Raw genomic sequence first — 21,276 nt, 5'->3', positions numbered from 1 at the left:
GAGCACGGTGTCTCCCAGACCCAAGCCGCATCCAGCTGTGACCCAGCTGCTCTTGGAGTGCCAAAAGCCTCCTCGTAGCTGATCTCAGGAACCCTGGAAGGGTGAGTTTGGTTTCACAGGGAAAAGGCCTCCGTTTGTGTCCAGAGATCAAATAAGGGACTCTGCTTTTCCTCTAGTTCTCCTTCCTGTTTTCACCTGGGCTACAAGGATGGGCATGGCCTGTATTTCTCATATCAAAGTGATGTTACTAAATTTGTCCAGAAGTTCTGATTGTTATTTTTATTAGTAGTAGTAATTTTCTGATAGAAAACACTCTCATTTTGCCTTTCCCACGTTGTTTCCAGGTGCTGCCCAGGATGGACATCTGTGGTCTCAGACAGTGATTCCCGAGGAGCAAGGAAAGCCTTTTCCTCACCTGCACAGTTCAGGTGGATGGGACAGAATTGGTGTGGCCTGACAAGGCAGGAAAAGCTGTCTGTGTTCTGGAGTGCCTTGAAAGCTTTCTCCGTCAGGTTTGGAAGGGGTTTCTCTTTGGGATTTCTTGTGATGCAGCACCACGGGTATCCCTTTGTGCCAAGTCCAGTGCTAAAGGATTGAAGAACTGACAAGTGGGGTCTGGGATGAAAATGCCTCTAATAAAATTAAGCAAAGAATACAATAAGAGAAATGAGCATCCTTTTAATAGTTAGGAATAAAAATGCTGGAAAAGGGCACTCTGAATTGGTGTCACTTGTCATGGATAAAACCCCAGAGTGAGGAATCAGAGCAGAAGTTGAGAGCTGGAATCCTTCTGCAGTCGACTTAATTTTCTTTTCCTCCTCTCTTTCAGGACAGGAAGAATCACGACTCTCCTGGCATCTTTGCCAAGAGCTGTGGTGTTTGATCAGCCAAAGCCCAGAGGCTTCAGCACCAGAGGTCTGAGCCTGGAGGGCTCCTGGTGCTGCCCGTGCTGTGGGCTATGTCAGAGGATGCAGGGTTCCTCTTTGCCTCCCTGCTGGGATTAACTGCCATGGGAATGTGGGATCTGGGTGAAACTCCAGCTCTCCTGGTGTTCAGGGGAGCAAGGTCTGAGGGACTCCTCTCTGGGGATGTGCGGTGAAGGACTGAATAGTGTGGAAGGAGAGTATTTATAAACTGTATCACTGTTTCTCCCAAAATTGGGGTGGAGCACTGATGGGGGCGGTTGGGTTTGGTCTGGGCCTGTTATTCTTTGTGCAATTTTTAAATTCTCTTGTATGATTTACTGTCCGGTATCTTTCTAACAAAAGCTGACATAAATTTAGATTAAGGATTAGAACTTGGGTCCATTCATTGCAAACATTTGACAAGGCTGGAGGACTGGGGTGGTGACTGCTCTCAGGAAAGGTTACTTATTAATACTGTGTCAGATTTCCCGCAGTGACTGTCAGGCCTGCATGGCTGTGAGTTCGTGCTCTTCTCACTGGGGAAATAAGTTCAGCAAAATTAGAAATGTTAGAAAAATCCAGCCAAAAATTCCACCTCTGTACCCCCTAAGTTTTCCCAGTTTTTCCCAGCTAGGAGCTGCACAGAAGTCAGGCAGGGGAAGTGACAACAGGGAACAGCTGAAAAATTCAAAGGCACAAAGAGGAAAGGGGAAAGGTTTCAGAAAACAATTCTATGGTCTAAGAATAATTTCTGATTCCCTACTGAGAAGAACACGAACTCACAGCCATTCAGGCCTGACAGTCCCCTGCAGTGAGAGCTCAGCACACATCCACAGAGGCAAGTCCAGCATCTTAAATGAAAAAATAAAAATAAAAACCAGGAGAAAAAGGTGATTTCTTTTGCTTCAGAGTTATTTCAAGTTCTTAAAGCCCAAGCAACATTTGCTCTTGATTTTGGTTGGGTGAATCATGAGCAGTGGGCACGGGTCATGCCATTCATTGAGCAGAAAACCCGGGGTCATTTAGAGGGGACACAAGAACTGTTTGTGTAGCGACCTCGGGCTGCAGAGGGGCAGGAGAAAGGCCAAGGGAGCTCCCTGGGGCCACCAGGGCCTGTGGGGAACAGAATGGACGCTTGGATGACCAGTGGAGGTGAGGAGTGGATCTGAGTTCATCTACAGGGAAATAAGGAGGGGATACTCTGGAGTGAAAAGCTGAGGTGATGAGTTCACCCACCTGGGCACGAGTTGTGTTTGCACAAAGTGGGACCAGAGGTGAAGGTCAATCCAAAGTCGATCCTGCTTGACCTCTGAATTCCAGGATAAGTTTTACAAGCTGCCAAATGAGGGAGTAAAAATACACAAAAATGAAACCGAGAGCATTCATGAGGTTCCTGGGAGTCCATTACACTGTTGTCATAGAATTCTTAATGAGTTTTGAGCTTTTAATGACAACAATTCAGTACTTTCTTTGGATTATTCACTGTGTAGGATTTGGGGTTTATCTGGATTTTAAAGGCGTCGTGGTGGCCCTGACACTGCTCAGGAGCTGGTAGGAAAAGCAGGGTCAGAGCTCCTGGCAGGCACAGGGTGTTTTTCCCAGAGTGGACTGTGGAGGAATTGTTTGGGCCTTGGATTGTCCCTCTGGGTGATGCCAGTTGCTGTGATTTGTGTAATTCCATACATTTAACTCCCAATACTTCCCAGCCCAGGAGCTTGAGCTGACAGGGCAGCACACAGATTGTTCTCTGTGCTGTGCCCCGATTTGGGGTTGGCTGTCAGCTTTGCTAGCTCCCGTGAATTATGCCCATAGCCCCGAATTCCCTGCTCAATTCCCACTGCCATAACCTCACAGCGCCTCATGGAGTGGGGATATACTGTGGCAGGAAGCTCAGCAGCATCGGCACAGGGACAGGTGTATATTCCAAAGAATTTGCTGTTTCAAACCCTCATCCCCCAGCCCCGCCGATGTCCCTGGGGGGCACTTGACAGAGTTACCTGGATTTCAGCTGATTTCACCCCCCCCGAGCTCGGGCTCCAGGTGATCTTTTCAAGCAGGAGAAGGCAGGGGCCGGAGGCGCTCGTGGCCCGTGCCGAGGCAGTCCCTGGGGCCACGAGAGGACATCTCTCCCTGCAGAATTTCAGTTCTTTCCAGAGCCTCAGCAGTGACAGAGGACAAAGAGGAAGATGAGGAGGAGGAAGAAGGGGGAGAGGGTTTGAGAGGAGGGGAAGCCCAAATCCGTGCTGTGTGCGGAGCTCCGACAGCACGCTGCAGCCCGCAGCTCAGTGTGAGCACGGGGCAGAGGAGGCGATTTCTGGGCATTCAATCACCCTGAGGCGGGCCCGGCACCGCCCCTGCAGCACCGTCCCCAGCACAGCTCGGTACCGCTCCGGGATCACCCGGCCCCGCCCCCGGTGCCGCCCGGGACCACTGGGGACCGCCCCTAAAGCACCGCCCCGGCCCCGCCCGGTCCCGTCCCCGGGACCTCCGTGCCCCGCCTCGCCAAGCCCCGGCTCCGCCCCGAGCCTGCCCGGGCTGCGCCGGGACCATCGCTGGCGGCCCCGCCCCTCTCCCCCGGGCCGAAGCGGGCTGAAGGAGATGTCCGCACGATTGGAAACGCCGCCGAAAATCGCACCCGTGGGATCGGTGTCGGCGTCGTGCGCAGGCATCCCACTAGAGCGAGCGGGCTCCTTGCTGTGCCCCCCTCCTTTTGCAGCCAGAGTTAGAAGGTCGGGGAGCGACACCCGAGCCGCCATCTTGGGAGAGGCAGGCGCGCAGTACCGCGCTCTGCCCACAGGGTGGCGCTTGGGAGACAGGCAAGGGATGGAATCAAGGAGTGTCCCAATCCTTGAGGAAATCCCCCGGAATGAACGCCCCAAAAAACCCCGACCAGAACTGACAAACCTCCTGCCTCTGTACGAGTGCAAAGGGTGTGCAAGGAGTGTGCAAATAGTGTGCATTAGCAATCGATCGGCAGGCATTGGAAAGCGATCGCCGATCTAATCGATCGGCAGGCGCGATCAATCGATCGCCGAGCTAATCGATCGGCAGGCATTAGCAATCGATCGCCGATCTAATCGATCGGCAGGCGCGATCAATCGATCGCCGATCTAATCGATCGGCAGGCATTAGCAATCGATCGCCGATCTAATCGATCGGCAGGCGCGATCAATCGATCGCCGATCTAATCGATCGGCAGGCATTAGCAATCGATCGCCGATCTAATCGATCGGCAGGCGCGATCAATCGATCGCCGATCTAATCGATCGGCAGGCATTAGCAATCGATCGCCGATCTAATCGATCGGCAGGCGCGATCAATCGATCGCCGATCTAATCGATCGGCAGGCGCCATCAATCGATCGCCGATCTAATCGATCGGCAGGCGCGATCAATCGATCGCCGATCTAATCGATCGGCAGGCATTAGCAATCGATCGCCGATCTAATCGATCGGCAGGCATTAGCAATCGATCGCCGATCTAATCGATCGGCAGGCGCGATCAATCGATCGCCGATCTAATCGATCAGCAGGCATTAGCAATCGATCGCCGATCTAATCGATCGGCAGGCGCCATCAATCGATCGCCGATCTAATCGATCGGCAGGCATTAGCAATCGATCGCCGATCTAATCGATCGGCAGGCGCGATCAATCGATCGCCGATATAATCGATCGGCAGGCGCGATCAATCGATCGCCGATCTAATCGATCGGCAGGCATTAGCAATCGATCGCCGATCTAATCGATCGGCAGGCGCGATCAATCGATCGCCGATCTAATCGATCGGCAGGCATTACCAATCGATCGCCGATCTAATCGATCGGCAGGCGCCATCAATCGATCGCCGATCTAATCGATCGGCAGGCATTAGCAATCGATCACCGATCTAATCGATCGGCAGGCGCGATCAATCGATCGCCGATCTAATCGATCTGCAGGCATTAGCAATCGATCGCCGATCTAATCGATCGGCAGGCGCGATCAATCGATCGCCGATCTAATCGATCTGCAGGCATTAGCAATCGATCGCCGATATAATCGATCGGTAGTCGTGATCAATCGATCGCCGATCTAATCGATCGGCACGCATTAGCTATCGATCGCCGATCTGATTTTTCCCGCCATTTTTCATGGATTTTTTCCCCCATTTCTTACTGATTTTTCCCCAATTTTTCATGCATTTTTTCCCGCAATTTTCGTGGATTTTTTCCCATATTTTCCCCATTTCTCACTGATTTTTTTCCCCCATTTCTCAATGATTTGTTTCCCATATTATCAAAGATTTTTTTTTTCCCATTTCACCATGATGTTTCCCCAATTTCTCACTGATTTTTTCCCCCATTTCTCACTGATTTTTTCCCCCCATTTTTCCATGGATATTTCCCGATTTTCCCCCCCATTGCTCACTGATTTTTGCCCCCATTTCTCTCTGAATTTTCCCCCCATTTTCCATGCATTTTTCCCCCCATTAATCACTGATTTTTTTTCCCCATTTATCACTGATATTTGCCCCCATTTCTCTCTGAATTTTTCCTTCCATTTTTCATGCATTTTTCCGCCCATTAATCACTGATTTTCTCCCCATTTATCACTGATTATTGCCCCCATTTTTCACTTATTTTTTCCCCACAGCATCGGCCACCACAGCACGAGCAACAACAGCTCGCTCTGTTCCCGCCATTGCCCATGGATTGTTTGCCTGTTTTCCATGGATTTTTTCCCCATTTCTCACTGATTTCCCCCCCCCCCATTTCTCACTGAATATTCCCCCATTTTTCATCGACTTTTCCCCCATTTACCACTGATTTTTCCCCCATTTCTCGCTGATTTTGTCCCAAATTTTCCCCCATTTCTCATTGATTTTTTTCCCTGTTTCTCACTGATTTTTCCCCCATTTCTTAATGACTTTTCCCGCCATTCGTCACGGATTTTTTCCCCCATTTCTCAATTATTTTTTCCCCCACTTTTCCCCGTTTCTCACTGATTTATTCCCCCATTTTTCATGGATTTTTTTTCCCCCATTTCTCACTGATTTTTTTCCCCATTTTTCAAAGATTCCCCCCCCGTTTTTCACTGATTTTTCTCCATTTCTCACTGATTTTCCCACCATTTTTCATGTGGTTTTTTTCCATTTCTCACTGATGTTTTACCCCATTCTTATTCCCATTCTCATAGCTCTATTTTATATTTATACATATTCTTATATTTGCATTATTTCTGTTATACACTAGATTTTTCATAGATATTTGCTACTTATATTTCATTATATTTTACATGTATACCAATCTATTTCTATTCTTTATATTTTATTTTTATATTAGCTATAAAAACCGTGCCTCTACCCAAATAAAAAGCATTTAAACATTCCTTTTAGACTATATTTAGGTATTTTTTATGGTTCTGTTTTTCATGCATTCTACACCCACCCCTCCCTGTCAATGTTCTGGCACCCACCATGACCCCCCCCCCCCCCCCCCCCCCATGCCCGACTCACCTGCTCCTCCAGCGCAGCCCGGCTCCCTTTCCCAGGGACCTTGGGGTGCCCCAAACCACGTCGGAGCCCCCAGTCTCCACACCCTCCCCCTCCGTAGGGAACGGGAATGGGATGGGGAGCACACAGGACAAGAAAGGAACACAAAAGACACACTGGACAGAGAGAAGAAAAGGGCTGGAAGCTGGATATGAGGATGAAAGTGGAGCAGCAACAAACCTCAGGACTCTTGACTAGAGAGTGTGGCTGCTGAACGTCTCAAAAAAAAACCCCAGCTCCAACACAACATGCTGTGCTCACGGCTCGGCCTGGGACTCGTCAGTGAACATCTCTCTCTTGCCAGGGCCATAAAGCCCCCGAGAAAACACGAGGTGAGGTTGATGTGCTCCGGCTTTGCTCCTGCTCAGCCCTAACCCCAGCCCCTGCTGCCAGTGAGCACCCTGATCTCTGAACCTCTTCTCAGCTTGTTTGTACGCTTCCAAATTCCTTCCTCTTTCTTCAAGCTTCATCTGTTTCCTGGCATTGGAGAATGACAAGTGTTTAGCACAGCGCAATGAATACAACAGTCTCATTTTCAGAAGACACAACTGAACGAGAACCGACAGCAGCACTGCTTCGAGACAATCTGGGCACACGTTTCCCTTCCAGCAATCTGAGCGTTCTTTTGTGTCACGCCTGAAATCCTGAAAATGGTTTTTTGAGAAAAATTATCCATAACTAGAAAACAATCAAACCAAATAAATAGAACCCCTATGATATAATAACAGCCCATATACTACAACACTCCAATTCTAATATTAATAAGAAAACAGAAATTAGCTACACAGCATTACCTCAAACAAACACTACATACTGGCAAGAATCAAAGCCACCACAAAATAATTCAAAAACTACCCTATGCCTTATGCTACAGGCTAGAATGCCATCGGCAAACCTTATCAAGGTATCCTTTAAAAACAACGCCCCACCAAAAACAAAAACAACACAAAACGCCATTCAAGAACTCCCTTATCAACACCTGAATGAAAAAACATGGCATTAGATAAATAGACCATAGCCCTTATCATACACCATCTACAAACAAAATAAAGCTATACCATACATCCTCGAAAACCACCTTCAAAGCACGACATTAGAAAAAAAAACTTTCCAGAATTAAAAGCTGTATCTAACAAAAGCCGTCTGATAAAATTAACAACCAAGCCCCCACCATCAGAGCTGCCCCTACTAAACTCCCCATCGTACATATGAAAAATCAGTTTTAAAAACCTACTTCAATTCATTCTGCCTCAAATACAAAGCCATCCAGAAAGTTACCTTCACTCAAAAACAAAAGCGCACGTAGTAAATAACATTAAAAAATAAATCAGCACACTACACACCACAAGCATAAAATATTGAATTAAAACCAAAAATACCCCTATTCATTAAAGAGCCCAGCCGCAAGCTATATTTAACTATAACTTCGTGCAAACGTACACATATCATTAAAATAGATTTCTTTCAGAATACAACTGATGATCTAAAATAGTAAAATGTCCGAGAACGATATTATAATAGGATATCCTCGATCATCCTCCCGCAAATTCTCTCCACTGTATTGTCCGACACACACCGGAAAAAAAAATCCAGTTTTTACTTTTTTCAGCTAACTTCTCATTTATTAGCTGAGAGGAATGTTGAATTTGTCTTTACAAATGAGCTGTGGATCAGCCTGTAGATAAGGCTAGCACTGAGAGATAAAAGAAACAATGGGATGGATTCCACTGATTGATGAATGGAAAGAGATAGTTGCCTTTACAAACAAACTGCAGGGCTGCTGATAAATGAAATTGGATATCGAAAGATGAAAGAAGCAACGGGGGGAAGCTATGAATTCTATAAGAATTAAAAATTAAAAGGGAGGGTTATACATTAGAGGGGAATTTCAGGTATCAGGCGTTCCGGGAAGTCTGTGCCTCTCAAGTACCTCAGCCAATGGGAAAAGAGAGAGGGAAATGCGGCCGGGAAAATAGGATAAAAAGGAGGCTGCGTCCTCCAAAAATTTGAGAGATCCCAGGGGAATGTCCGATGGCCTCTCCCTTTATTCGAATAAAGCAAAAAGGACTCCTCTGTTTCCTTTTTGGACATAAACCGCTGGTGTTTGTGGATTAATTTTCCTGACATTTAGCAACATATTGTTAAAAAAAAAAAAAAAAAAAAAAAGTGATCCAGAAGAGGGCAACATTGACAGCCATTCCAAGACAGGATGAACAAATGCTTTCACATTGACAGAGGATGCTGCGATGTTCTGAGAACAGAAGATAGAATAAAATAAAGGAAGGTGATGTTACAAGACAGAAAAGGGTAAAATAAAAGGAGTACCTGAGACTGGGGGGCGGGGGGGAAGAAAATGGGGAAATATTAATTGCTACACACTAGGTACAAATGCTTTTTACAAGTAATTTATGAGAAGCAAACTAAAAGCGTCTTACTGCTGCTAGTGATATCATGCTCCAAGCTCTGCTAATAATTCCTATTTCTAGCAATAGTTAAATTGAACTCACTACATTCCAACTATTTTTCTGCTTGTTTAGATGGCAGATCCGTTTGGAACACACCTTCGTATAGCAAATTCTATGCCCAGGTAGGGACCTCTCAGTTCTTCCATAAAACATTTTCTTCTGCATTATGGCAAGCCTTTGTTTTAGCTTGACAGCTTTCTTGAAACTTAAATTTACGCATGTATCCAAAGACATTTGCAATTCCAGAAATCGGTAGGCACATCATATGGAAAGTAAATAACATTCTCGAGAGGGAGTTGCTTTGTTACTGAGGGGATGAAAAGCAAGGCTAGAGCTAGTAGAACTACCCAAGAAATTGGACTTAACGCAGCTTTTACAAGGCTCAAAGTAGCCATACCGAGATGTTTGAGCTAAAAGCCCCAGTTACCAGACTTACAGGCCTAATAGTTATCACCACACCACATTCCCTGGTTGCAGTATTTTTAACAGCAGTGCAGAACGCTACTGAAAATTATTTTTAGGTTGAATTGTTCTCTCCCCTCACTGCCTGTGTAGCTGTTAGAGGCTTCCAGGAGGCTGGGGAAGCAGACTGCTGGTTTCACTTCCAGACAGGTCACTTCCGTGGTCTGCTGGAGGGCACTTTGAAGCCCGTGTCCTTTTCTTGCTCTATTGTATCTGACAACTTTCCTCCCCCACGTCTGTTTTTTAGCGGGCAGCATTTTTGGAGGGCCAGTCAAAGACCTCAGGCTCCGAGAGAATTCGTCTGCTTTGCTCTGTTTATGTGTGCAACAGATGGGAGCAGCAACTAAGTCAAGTAGTAACTTCTGAGCTGCCCAGTTATCAGTAAACCAAAATATTCTTTTGTGACTCTCGCCAGACGAACATATCATCCTATCCGAGTCACACACTGCCCCTCTGGCATTTTCCAGTCAGACAAAGAATTCCTGGCCCCTTCCTTGCATGAACCTCAGCTCTCCACCTTGTTCCAGAAAGAGTTCTAGATCCAAGGCCCAGTGAGCCAGCTACCCTTTGCTGCCCTGAGCAGTATGGAAACAGCCAAGCCCCAGCCCTGCAGCCCTGCCTAACTCGCCTTTGCCTCCCAAACCTGAACCTTTTCCTTGGCTGTGGCATCCTCACTCATGCAATCCTGAAGACAAAAATCTGATTTGGCAGGTGAGGCCGTTTCTAACGCAAAAGCTTCACCAAGGTTTCTCTTCCAACTTCAGCCTTAAACAGTCCTGTCCTCCTCAGACAGCCCCCACCTCCAGCCTTTAGCTGTAAATACTTACTGGTTTATAGCTAATGCTTGCCACCCCTCAAAATTAAGTCTTTTGATATGCATTTACATCCCTCCCTAACCATGTCCTCATCACCCTTCCCAAACTCAGCCTCATCTCCAGGCCTAGAACCTCTCCCTAGGTGAGGGACTGTCCTCGGGTAGGAGTGCTGACAGACCTGTGCATGAGCCCAGCTGCAGAGCCCGTGCTAATCCCAGCCCAGCTCTAGCCTTTAAACCCACTGGGGCTTTGGTACTGGAGGCCCAGTTACAGTAACCCCTGTGGCCGTTCCGCTTCCAGGCCATCTGTGAGTTGTGATCCCCCACCCTACACCACTTTGGTGAGAAATGCATTCCTTTCTTACAATAAAGTTTTCATTTTATGTCTAAATTCAAGCATTCCGAGAAAACGTGTAGCAATTATATCAAGACAGACATGACAGGCACCAACATTAGTCTTTCATTACACACTTTTCATGCCTTCTCTCCACAGATTTCTTTGAGGCAACTCTGACTCCTTTTCTCACAGGCAGCTCCACACAGCACCGACTCCTCCTCTCCTCTGTACGACTGGCTAAACCCCAGCCTGTCCCTTCCCCAGCCACCTGAGCCTGTCTGTCCCACACACAGCATCCTCTCACCTTGTCCATCCCTTGCACGGCCACGTGTCCCTTCCTCCTCGCAGCACAGCCAGCAGGCTCCAGCCCACACTGCAGCAGGCTCTGCACCTCCAGCTGGAGCTGTGCTTAGTGAAACTGGCAGCCAGCTGACCCACGCTTTTATAACAACCAGCCTCACTGGGCAGGCAAGGCTGTTTGCACTCCTTGCTAATCAGTACAGCTGTAACTCGTTGGCAACTAGTGCCTTCTGCACTATCCTTACAAACTATTCTCCTACAGAAATGGACCGGAATTCCGCGGGGATTTTCCGGGGATTCCGGGGGGATTTTCCGGGGATTCCGGGAGGATTTTGTCGGGAATTCCGGGGGGATTTTGTCGGGGATTCCGGGGGGAATTTCTGGGGGATTCCGGGGGGATTTTATCGGGGATTCCTGGGGGATATTCCCGGGGATTCCGGGGGGATTTTATCGGGGATTCTGGGCATATTTTCTCGCGGATTCCGGGGGGATTTTCTCAGGGATTCCGGGGAGATTTTATCGGGGATTCCGGGGGGATTTTTCCCGGGAAATGCGGGGGGCTTTTTCCCCGCGATTCCAGGGGGATTTTCCAGGGGATTCCAGGGGGATTTTATCGGGGATACCTGGGGGATTTTCTAGGGGATTCCTGGGGGATTTTCCCGGGGATTCCGGGGGGATTTTCACTGGGATTCCGGGGCGATTTTCTCAGGGAATTCCGGGGGATTTTCTCGGGAATTCCGGGAGGATTTTCCCGAGTATTCCGGGGGGATTTTCCCGAGTATTCCGGGGGGATTTTTTCGGGGAGTCCGGGGGGATTTTCCCGGGGATTCCGAGGGGATATTCCCGGGGAATTCCGGGGGGATTTTCCAGGGGTTTCAGCGAGGAATTTCCAGGGGAATTCCCGGTGGATTTTCCAGGGGATTCCGGGTGGATTTTCTCGGGGATTCCGGGGGGATTTTCCCGAGTATTCCGGGGGGAATTTTTCGGGGAGTCCGGAGGGATTTTCCCGGGGTATCCGGGGTGATTTTACGAGGAATTCCGGGGGGATTTTCCCGAGTGTTCCGGGGGATTTCCTCGGGGATTACGGGATGATTTTCTCGGGCAATTCCGGGGGATGTTCTCGGGTATTCCGGGGCCATTATCTCGGTGATTCCGGGGAGATTTTCTCGGGGATTCCGAGATTATTTTCCCGGGGAATTCATGGGGATTTTCCCGGGGATTCCGGGGGGATATTCGCGGGGATTCCGGGGGATTTTCATGGGGATTCCGGGGTATTTTATCCTGGATTCCGGGGAATTTTCCGTGGATTCCTGGGGGATTTTGCCGAGTATTTCGGGAGAATTTTCTCGGGGATTCCGGGGTGATTTTCCCGGGAAATTCCGGGGGATTTTCTCGGGGATTCCGGGGGATTTTTTCGGGGAGTCCGGAGGGATTTTCCCGGGGATTCCGGGGGGGTTTTCTCGGCGATACCGGGGGGATATTCTCGGGGATTCCGGGATGATTTTCCCGGGGAATTCCAGGGGATGATTCCGGCGATTCCGGGGGGATTTTCTCGGCGATTGCGGGGGGATTTTCTCGGGGATTCCGGGGGGATTATCCCGGGGAATTCTAGGGGATTTTCTCGGGGATTCCGGGGGGATTTTCCCGGGGAATTCCGGGGGGATTTTCTCGGGGAGTCCGGGGAGATTTGCCCGGGGATTCCGAGGGATTTTCAGGGGAATCCGGGGGGATTTTCTCGGGGATTCAGGGGGGTTTTTCTCGGGGATTCAGGGGGGATTTTCCAGGGGATTCCGGGGGGATTTTCTCGCGTATTCCCGGGGCATTTTCCTGGAGATTCCAGGGGGATTTTATCGGGGATTCCGGGGGGATTATCCAGGGGATTCCGGGGGGTTTTTCCAGGGGATTCCGGGCATATTTTCCCGAGTATTACGGGCGAATTTTCTCGGGGATTCCGGGGAGATTTTCTTGGGGATTCCGGGGGGGCTTTCACAGGGATTTCTGGGGGATTTTCGCGTGGATTCCGGGGGGATTTTCCCGGGGATTCCGGGCGGATTTTCTCGTGGATTCCGGGAGGATTTTCTCTTGGATTCCGGGAGGATTTTCCCGGGGAATTCCGAGGGATTTTCTCGGGGATTCCGGGGAGATTATCCCGGGGATTTCGGGGAGATTTTCTGGGGGATTCCTGGGGGATTTTCTCGGGGATAGCGGACGGATTATCACGGGGATTCCGGGATGAGTTTCTCGGGGAATTCAGGGGGATTTTCCAGGGGATTCCGGGGGGATTTTCCCGGGGAATTCCGGGGGATTTTCTCGGGGATTCCGGGGGGTTTTTCCCGGGGATTCCCGGGGATTTTCTCTCGGATTTTTTCCCCAATTTTTCAAGCATTTTTTCCCGCAATTTTCCTGGATTTTTCCCAAATTTTCCCCATTTCTCACTGATTATTTTCCCCATTTCTCAATGATTTTTGCCCCAATTTATCAAAGATTTTTTTTCCCCATTTCTCACTGATGTTTTTCCCCATTTTCCCCCCATTTCTCACTGATTTTTATCCCCCATTTTTCAATGATTTTTCCCCATTTCTCTCTGATTTTTGCCCCATTTCACCATGATGTTTTCCCCATTTCTCACTGATTTTTCCGTTGATTTTTCATGGATTTTTCCACCCATTTTTCGTGGATTTTTCCCCATTTTTCCCCATTTCTCACTGATTTTTTCCCCCATTTATCACTCCTTTTTCCCCATTTTTCCCCATTTCTCACTGATTTTTTCCGCCATTTTTCATTGATTTTTTCCGCCATTTTTCATTGATTTTTTCCGCCATTTTTCATGGATGTTTCCCCCAATTTTCATGGATATTTCCTGATTTTCCCCCCCATTTCTCACTGATATTTGCCCCCATTTCTCTCTGAATTATTCCCCCCATTTTTCATGCATTTTCCCGCCCATTAATCACTGATTTTTTCCCCATTTCTCACCGACTTTTCCCCCCATTTCTCACTGATTTTTATCCCCCACTTCTGACTGATTTTTCCCAATTTTTCGTTGATCTTTTTCCCCATTCCTCACCGATTTTTCCCCCATTTCTCTCTGATTTTTCCATCATTTTTCATGGTTTTTCCCCCCCATTTCTCACTGATTTTACCCCCTTTCTCACTGATTTTATTAATGTTTGTATTTCTATTTCTATTTATATTTATTATTATTGTTTTGCATGTTTATGTTTATGTTTATGTTTATGTTTATGTTTATGTTTATGTTTATGTTTATGTTTATGTTTATGTTTATGTTTATATCTATGCAGGTTAACGTTTGTGCATGTTTATGTCTATGTTTATATTTATGCATATTTATTTTTATGCCGGCGAACGCGGGCAGGCGTTTTATGTAAACGCCTATCCGCCGGGGTCCTAGAGAGGCCGCCATCTTGAGCGTGTCGGGACTCTCAAAATGGCGCCTCGGGCGGCACCCCGGCTGACCTGCCAAAAATGGCGGCAGAAAGGGCGGGAAAAAATCAGGACCCCGGTGTGTAGGCATAAGATGCCTGATTACATCGCCGACGCCGATCCGCTCGCCGACAATTTTCCCGGATGTTTCAGAGCGTGCCGACAACGGCCGCGCGGTCCGCGGTGCCGCGGGCGTGAGGGCGCCGGCGGGCGCGGGCAGGCGTTTTATGTAAACGCCTATCCGCCGGGGTCCTAGAGAGGCCGCCATCTTGAGTGTGTCCGCACTCTCAAAATGGCGGCTCGGGCGGCACCCCGGCTGACCTGCCAAAAATGGCGGCAGAAAGGGCGGGAAAAAATCAGGACCCCGGTGTGTAGGCATAAGATGCCTGATTACATCGCCGACGCCGATCCGCTCGCCGACAATTTTCCCGGATGTTTCAGAGCGTGCCGACAACGGCCGCGCGGTCCGCGGTGCCGCGGGCGTGAGGGCGCCGGCGGGCGCGGACAGGCGTTTTATGTAAACGCCTATCCGCCGGGGTCCTAGAGAGGCCGCCATCTTGAGTGTGTCCGCACTCTCAAAATGGCGCCTCGGGAGGCACTCCGGCTGACCTGCCAAAAATGGCGGCAGAAAGGGCGGGAAAAAATCAGGACCCCGGTGTGTAGGCATAAGATGCCTGATTACATCGCCGACGCCGATCCGCTCGCCGACAATTTTCCCGGACGTGTCAGAGCGTGCCGACAACGGCCGCGCGGTCCCCGGTGCCGCGGGCGTGAGGGCGCCGGCGAGCGCGGACAGGCGTTTTATGTAAACGCCTATCCGCCGGGGTCCTAGAGAGGCCGCCATCTTGAGCGCTGCCGCAGGGCTGGGTCCCGGCCCGCGGGCCCTTCCGCCATCCTGAGAGGGGCACGGTGCAGTACCCGCCTGTGTCCACACGGCGGCAGCACTGCCGCCCAACTCAGCCCGGCACTGCCGCCCTGTCAGGGACAGACAGAGAAGGGAGAGAGTTCCAAGCACCAGAGTCCCCACCCGTCATAAAATCCTCTCAATGAACGCCCCAAAAAAACCCCGACCCAAACTAAAAATGCCCTGCCTCTGACCAAATGAAAAAAAAACCTTTTATATATATAAAGCATCTATTTTTTAATATTTAATTTCTAGTCATAATCTAGACATATTTCATATATTCAATTTAATTGCTATTCTATTTATCATATATACAATATTATTTTATTATTCATTATATACATAGATTTATATTACTAATGTTATTTCTATTTTATCTATATCCATCTATATTTGGAGGTTCATAGTTTTTAATATTATTTCTTTAAAAGCTCTGCCTCTAACCAAATAGAAACAAAAAACTCGATTATTTTAAATTCTATTTGAATATATTTTTCTATTTAGTTTTCATATTTATATCTGTAGATTTATATGTCTATATTGTGTATTCTATATTTATATACTATTTAATGTAGTTTTTACTAGTATATTAATATACTAGATGCTATTTACATTCTATTATAACATACTATTTAATATAACATATTAAAATCGATAAATTATTTCTATTACATACTACATACATGTATTTTATATTTATATTTTTTCTATATATTTATACTTACATATATATATGCATATATAGTTATAATAATTTTATGTCAGTATCTATTTTTGCATATTTGTATATTTTTGCCTATATTATTTTCAAAAAACCCTCCTCTAACCAAATAAAAACCAATAAAACATTCCTTTTAAAGTCTGAATATTTATATATTTCTATTTTCATAACATAATATAATGTAATGTAATATATTTATATATTGGTTTCTTATATTTGCTTCTATATTTTTATTCTTTATCTTTTCTATTTACAGTATCTATAAAAAAACCCTACCTCTATCCAAACACAAGCCAATAAAACATTCCTTTTAGACTATATTTAGCTATTTTTTAAGGTTCTGTTTTTCATGCATTCTACACCCACCCCTCCCTCTCAATGTTCTGGCACCCACCATGACCCCCCCCCCATGCCCGACTCACCTGCTCCTCCAGCGCAGCCCGGCTCCCTCTCCCAGGGACCTTGGGGTGCCCCAAACCACGTCGGAGCCCCCCTCAGCCTTTTTTCCTCACCCCAAAGAAGGCACAGAACGACTCCTTTAATGAAGTTGTTTTAACAATTGTAAGGCTAGAGCTTTTGGTATCCACTGCTTGCCATCCCTTGTAAACCAATTTTTTTCTTCTTTCTTCTGCAGCTTAATAAACCTCTTTTTTTCCCCATAGTTTTCCAAATGCATGTATTACCGCATATGCATATTTAGAATCAGTAAATATATTTAATGTCTTGTCCTGCTATAATTCACAGGCTCTCACAAGCGTGTGCAGCTCTGCTGTCTGAGCTGACCAGGTGGCTGGTAACCTCCCCCCTTCCTTTAATTGCTTTCCATTCACGATAGAGTATCCTGTAAATCATGAAGAATGGGGGGAAAAATCAGTGAGAAATGGGGAAAAAAATCCCTGAAGAATGGGGGGAAAAATCAGTGAGAAATGGGGAAAAGTGGGGGAAAAATCCGTTAGAAATGGGTGGGGAAATTCCATGAAAAATGGCGAAAGAAATCAGTGAGAAATGGGGAAAAATGGGTAAAAAATCAGTGCGAAATGGGGGGGGGGGAAATCAATGAGAAATCGGGGAAAAACATAAGTAAGAAACGGGGGGGAAAAGTCCATGAAAAATGGGGAAAAATCAGTGGGAAATGGGGATAAATCTGGAAAAAATCCATGAAAAATGGGGGAAAATATCAGTGAGAAATGGGGGAAAATGGGGAAAAAGTCAGTGAGAAATGGGGAAAAATCAGTGAAAAACGGGGGCAAAACTCCATGAAGAATGGGGAAAAAAATCAGTGAGAAATGGGGAAAAAAATCCCTGAAAAATGGGGGAAAATATCAGTGAGAAATGGGAAAAAATGGGGAAAAAAATCATTGATAAATCGGGGGAAAAATCAGTGTGAAAGGGGGGGGAAAATCGGGATCGGGGACGTGGACCGGGACTGGGATCGGGGACCGGGACGGGGAAATGGGACAGGGACCGGGATCGCGGACGGGGACCTGGGACAGGGACCGGAACCGGGATCGGGGACGGGGACTGGAGACAGGGACCGGGACCGGGATTGGGGACTGGGACCAGGACCGTGATCGGGTTCCGGGACGGGGAACTGGGACTGGGACCAGGATCGGGGACCGGAACCGGGGACTGGGACCGGGACCAGGACTGGGGACGGGGACTGGGGACAGTGACCGGGACTGCAATCGGCACCGCCCCCCGAACCGCTCCCGGAACCGCTCCCCGGGCTACCCCGGCACGGCGACCGGGAACGCCCCCGGCACCGCCCCCGGTGCCGCCCCCGGCACTGCCCCGGCACCGCCCCGGGTAGCGCCCCCGGCACCGCCCCCGGGGCGGGCCGCCGAACGCACGCGATGACGCGCGGGGGGGCGGGACGGCGCGGGGCGGTGACGCGCTTCATGCCAGGAGCAGGGCCCGGGTGCGACGAAGACGGGAGCGGGCCGACCCGATACCGCGCGGGGCCGCGGGCCCGGCGGAGCCCGGCCCGCTGGGTAGGGGCCGCCAATGGCACCGGGGCTTCTGCTTCGGCTTCTGTCCGTGTCGGCGGGGAGGCCCCAGCCAGCGGTGCCCCTCTCCCTCGGCGACACGGGCGTGGAACTCGGCATCGGGCGCTGCATCGCCGCGGACAGCAGGGGGCGCACGGGTACCGATACTGCCATGGGGCCCGGCGCTGCTCTCCTGCTCCGCCGCCAGGCGGCGCTGCGCTGCCGTCCTGCCGCGCCTCCGGGCACGCTCGGTTTCCTCGGGACCCCGGGCCCCGCCTGTCCCGCCGCTGCGGAGGCGGGGGATGCTTTATGGGACTGCCCGAGCTGGCAGTGCCGGGTCTGGGGCGTTGGGGCGCGCCTTGGGGGGCTGCGGGTGCGCTCGTTTCCTCTTCTGCATGGCCTTCTGTGTGAGCATCTCTCGTTGCGACTGCTCTTGGAGAGTCAAACCCCTCCTCCTAAGTGGTCTCACTTAGGCTCACTCAGGAGCCTGGCAGGGTGAGTTTTGTTTCACAGGGGAAAGGGCCACTGGTCGTGTCCAGAGACCTGTGCACCCAGCCAGGTTTCTGCCTGATAAAATTCCAAATGGATGAGGATTTCTCCCAGCCCCAAGCTGCCCCCACCTGTAACCCTGGCTGCCTTTGGGGTGCCCAAAGCCTCCTCTGTGCAGATCTCAGGAACCTGGGAGGGGTGAACAATGTTGCACAGGGAAAAACCCCACAGATTTTATCTCCGGGCCTGGGGCCAGGAGCAGGCATTTGCGTGCTAGAATTCCAGAAGGAGCACGGTGTCTCCCAGACCCAAGCCGCATCCAGCTGTGACCCAGCTGCTCTTGGAGTGCCAAAAGCCTCCTCGTAGCTGATCTCAGGAACCCTGGAAGGGTGAGTTTGGTTTCACAGGGAAAAGGCCTCAGTTTGTGTCCAGAGATCAAATAAGGGACTCTGCTTTTCCTCTAGTTCTCCTTCCTGTTTTCACCTGGGCTACAAGGATGGGCATGGCCTGTATTTCTCATATCAAAGTGATGTTACTAAATTTGTCCAGAAGTTCTGATTGTTATTTTTATTAGTAGTAGTAATTTTCTGATAGAAAACACTCTCATTTTGCCTTTCCCACGTTGTTTCCAGGTGCTGCCCAGGATGGACATCTGTGGTCTCAGACAGTGATTCCCGAGGAGCAAGGAAAGCCTTTTCCTCACCTGCACAGTTCAGGTGGATGGGACAGAATTGGTGTGGCCTGACAAGGCAGGAAAAGCTGTCTGTGTTCTGGAGTGCCTTGAAAGCTTTCTCCGTCAGGTTTGGAAGGGGTTTCTCTTTGGGATTTCTTGTGATGCAGCACCACGGGTATCCCTTTGTGCCAAGTCCAGTGCTAAAGGATTGAAGAACTGACAAGTGGGGTCTGGGATGAAAATGCCTCTAATAAAATTAAGCAAAGAATACAATAAGAGAAATGAGCATCCTTTTAATAGTTAGGAATAAAAATGCTGGAAAAGGGCACTCTGAATTGGTGTCACTTGTCATGGATAAAACCCCAGAGTGAGGAATCAGAGCAGAAGTTGAGAGCTGGAATCCTTCTGCAGTCGACTTAATTTTCTTTTCCTCCTCTCTTTCAGGACAGGAAGAATCACGACTCTCCTGGCATCTTTGCCAAGAGCTGTGGTGTTTGATCAGCCAAAGCCCAGAGGCTTCAGCACCAGAGGTCTGAGCCTGGAGGGCTCCTGGTGCTGCCCGTGCTGTGGGCTATGTCAGAGGATGCAGGGTTCCTCTTTGCCTCCCTGCTGGGATTAACTGCCATGGGAATGTGGGATCTGGGTGAAACTCCAGCTCTCCTGGTGTTCAGGGGAGCAAGGTCTGAGGGACTCCTCTCTGGGGATGTGCGGTGAAGGACTGAATAGTGTGGAAGGAGAGTATTTATAAACTGTATCACTGTTTCTCCCAAAATTGGGGTGGAGCACTGATGGGGGCGGTTGGGTTTGGTCTGGGCCTGTTATTCTTTGTGCAATTTTTAAATTCTCTTGTATGATTTACTGTCCGGTATCTTTCTAACAAAAGCTGACATAAATTTAGATTAAGGATTAGAACTTGGGTCCATTCATTGCAAACATTTGACAAGGCTGGAGGACTGGGGTGGTGACTGCTCTCAGGAAAGGTTACTTATTAATACTGTGTCAGATTTCCCGCAGTGACTGTCAGGCCTGCATGGCTGTGAGTTCGTGCTCTTCTCACTGGGGAAATAAGTTCAGCAAAATTAGAAATGTTAGAAAAATCCAGCCAAAAATTCCACCTCTGTACCCCCTAAGTTTTCCCAGTTTTTCCCAGCTAGGAGCTGCACAGAAGTCAGGCAGGGGAAGTGACAACAGGGAACAGCTGAAAAATTCAAAGGCACAAAGAGGAAAGGGGAAAGGTTTCAGAAAACAATTCTATGGTCTAAGAATAATTTCTGATTCCCTACTGAGAAGAACACGAACTCACAGCCATTCAGGCCTGACAGTCCCCTGCAGTGAGAGCTCAGCACACATCCACAGAGGCAAGTCTAGCATCTTAAATGAAAAAATAAAAATAAAAACCAGAAGAAAAAGGTGATTTCTTTTGCTTCAGAGTTATTTCAAGTTCTTAAAGCCCAAGCAACATTTGCTCTTGATTTTGGTTGGGTGAATCATGAGCAGTGGGCACGGGTCATGCCATTCATTGAGCAGAAAACCCGGGGTCATTTAGAGGGGACACAAGAACTGTTTGTGTAGCGACCTCGGGCTGCAGAGGGGCAGGAGAAAGGCCAAGGGAGCTCCCTGGGGCCACCAGGGCCTGTGGGGAACAGAATGGACGCTTGGATGACCAGTGGAGGTGAGGAGTGGATCTGAGTTCATCTACAGGGAAATAAGGAGGGGATACTCTGGAGTGAAAAGCTGAGGTGATGAGTTCACCCACCTGGGCACGAGTTGTGTTTGCACAAAGTGGGAACAGAGGTGAAGGTCAATCCAAAGTCGATCCTGCTTGACCTCTGAATTCCAGGATAAGTTTTACAAGCTGCCAAATGAGGGAGTAAAAATACACAAAAATGAAACCGAGAGCATTCATGAGGTTCCTGGGAGTCCATTACACTGTTGTCATAGAATTCTTAATGAGTTTTGAGCTTTTAATGACAACAATTCAGTACTTTCTTTGGATTATTCACTGTGTAGGATTTGGGGTTTATCTGGATTTTAAAGGCGTCGTGGTGGCCCTGACACTGCTCAGGAGCTGGTAGGAAAAGCAGGGTCAGAGCTCCTGGCAGGCACAGGGTGTTTTTCCCAGAGTGGACTGTGGAGGAATTGTTTGGGCCTTGGATTGTCCCTCTGGGTGATGCCAGTTGCTGTGATTTGTGTAATTCCATACATTTAACTCCCAATACTTCCCAGCCCAGGAGCTTGAGCTGACA

General features: G+C 48.7%; 2 long non-coding RNA genes across 2 annotated transcripts; one reads left to right on the top strand and one right to left on the bottom strand.

Annotated features, from left to right (window-relative positions):
* Positions 1-366: 366 nt before the first annotated feature.
* LOC148217499 (uncharacterized) lies at positions 367-3,296 on the bottom strand. The gene is made up of 3 exons (XR_015801039.1): positions 2,903-3,296; positions 2,142-2,240; positions 367-632 (listed from the first exon to the last, which is right to left on the bottom strand). It is a non-coding gene; the product is annotated as an uncharacterized LOC148217499 (long non-coding RNA).
* Positions 3,297-18,178: 14,882 nt separating this feature from the next.
* On the top strand, positions 18,179-20,444 carry LOC148217498 (uncharacterized). Its single transcript, XR_015801038.1, has 3 exons — positions 18,179-18,363; positions 18,990-19,157; positions 19,475-20,444. It is a non-coding gene; the product is annotated as an uncharacterized LOC148217498 (long non-coding RNA).
* The last annotated feature ends 832 nt before the right edge of the window (positions 20,445-21,276 follow it).

This window comes from Sturnus vulgaris, unplaced genomic scaffold (genome assembly GCF_052056855.1).
Source record: "Sturnus vulgaris isolate bStuVul1 unplaced genomic scaffold, bStuVul1.hap1 Scaffold_798, whole genome shotgun sequence".
NCBI lineage: Eukaryota > Metazoa > Chordata > Aves > Passeriformes > Sturnidae > Sturnus > Sturnus vulgaris.
The sequence above is the reverse complement of the archived record's forward strand: the minus strand, read 5'-3'. Positions and strand labels throughout refer to the sequence as shown.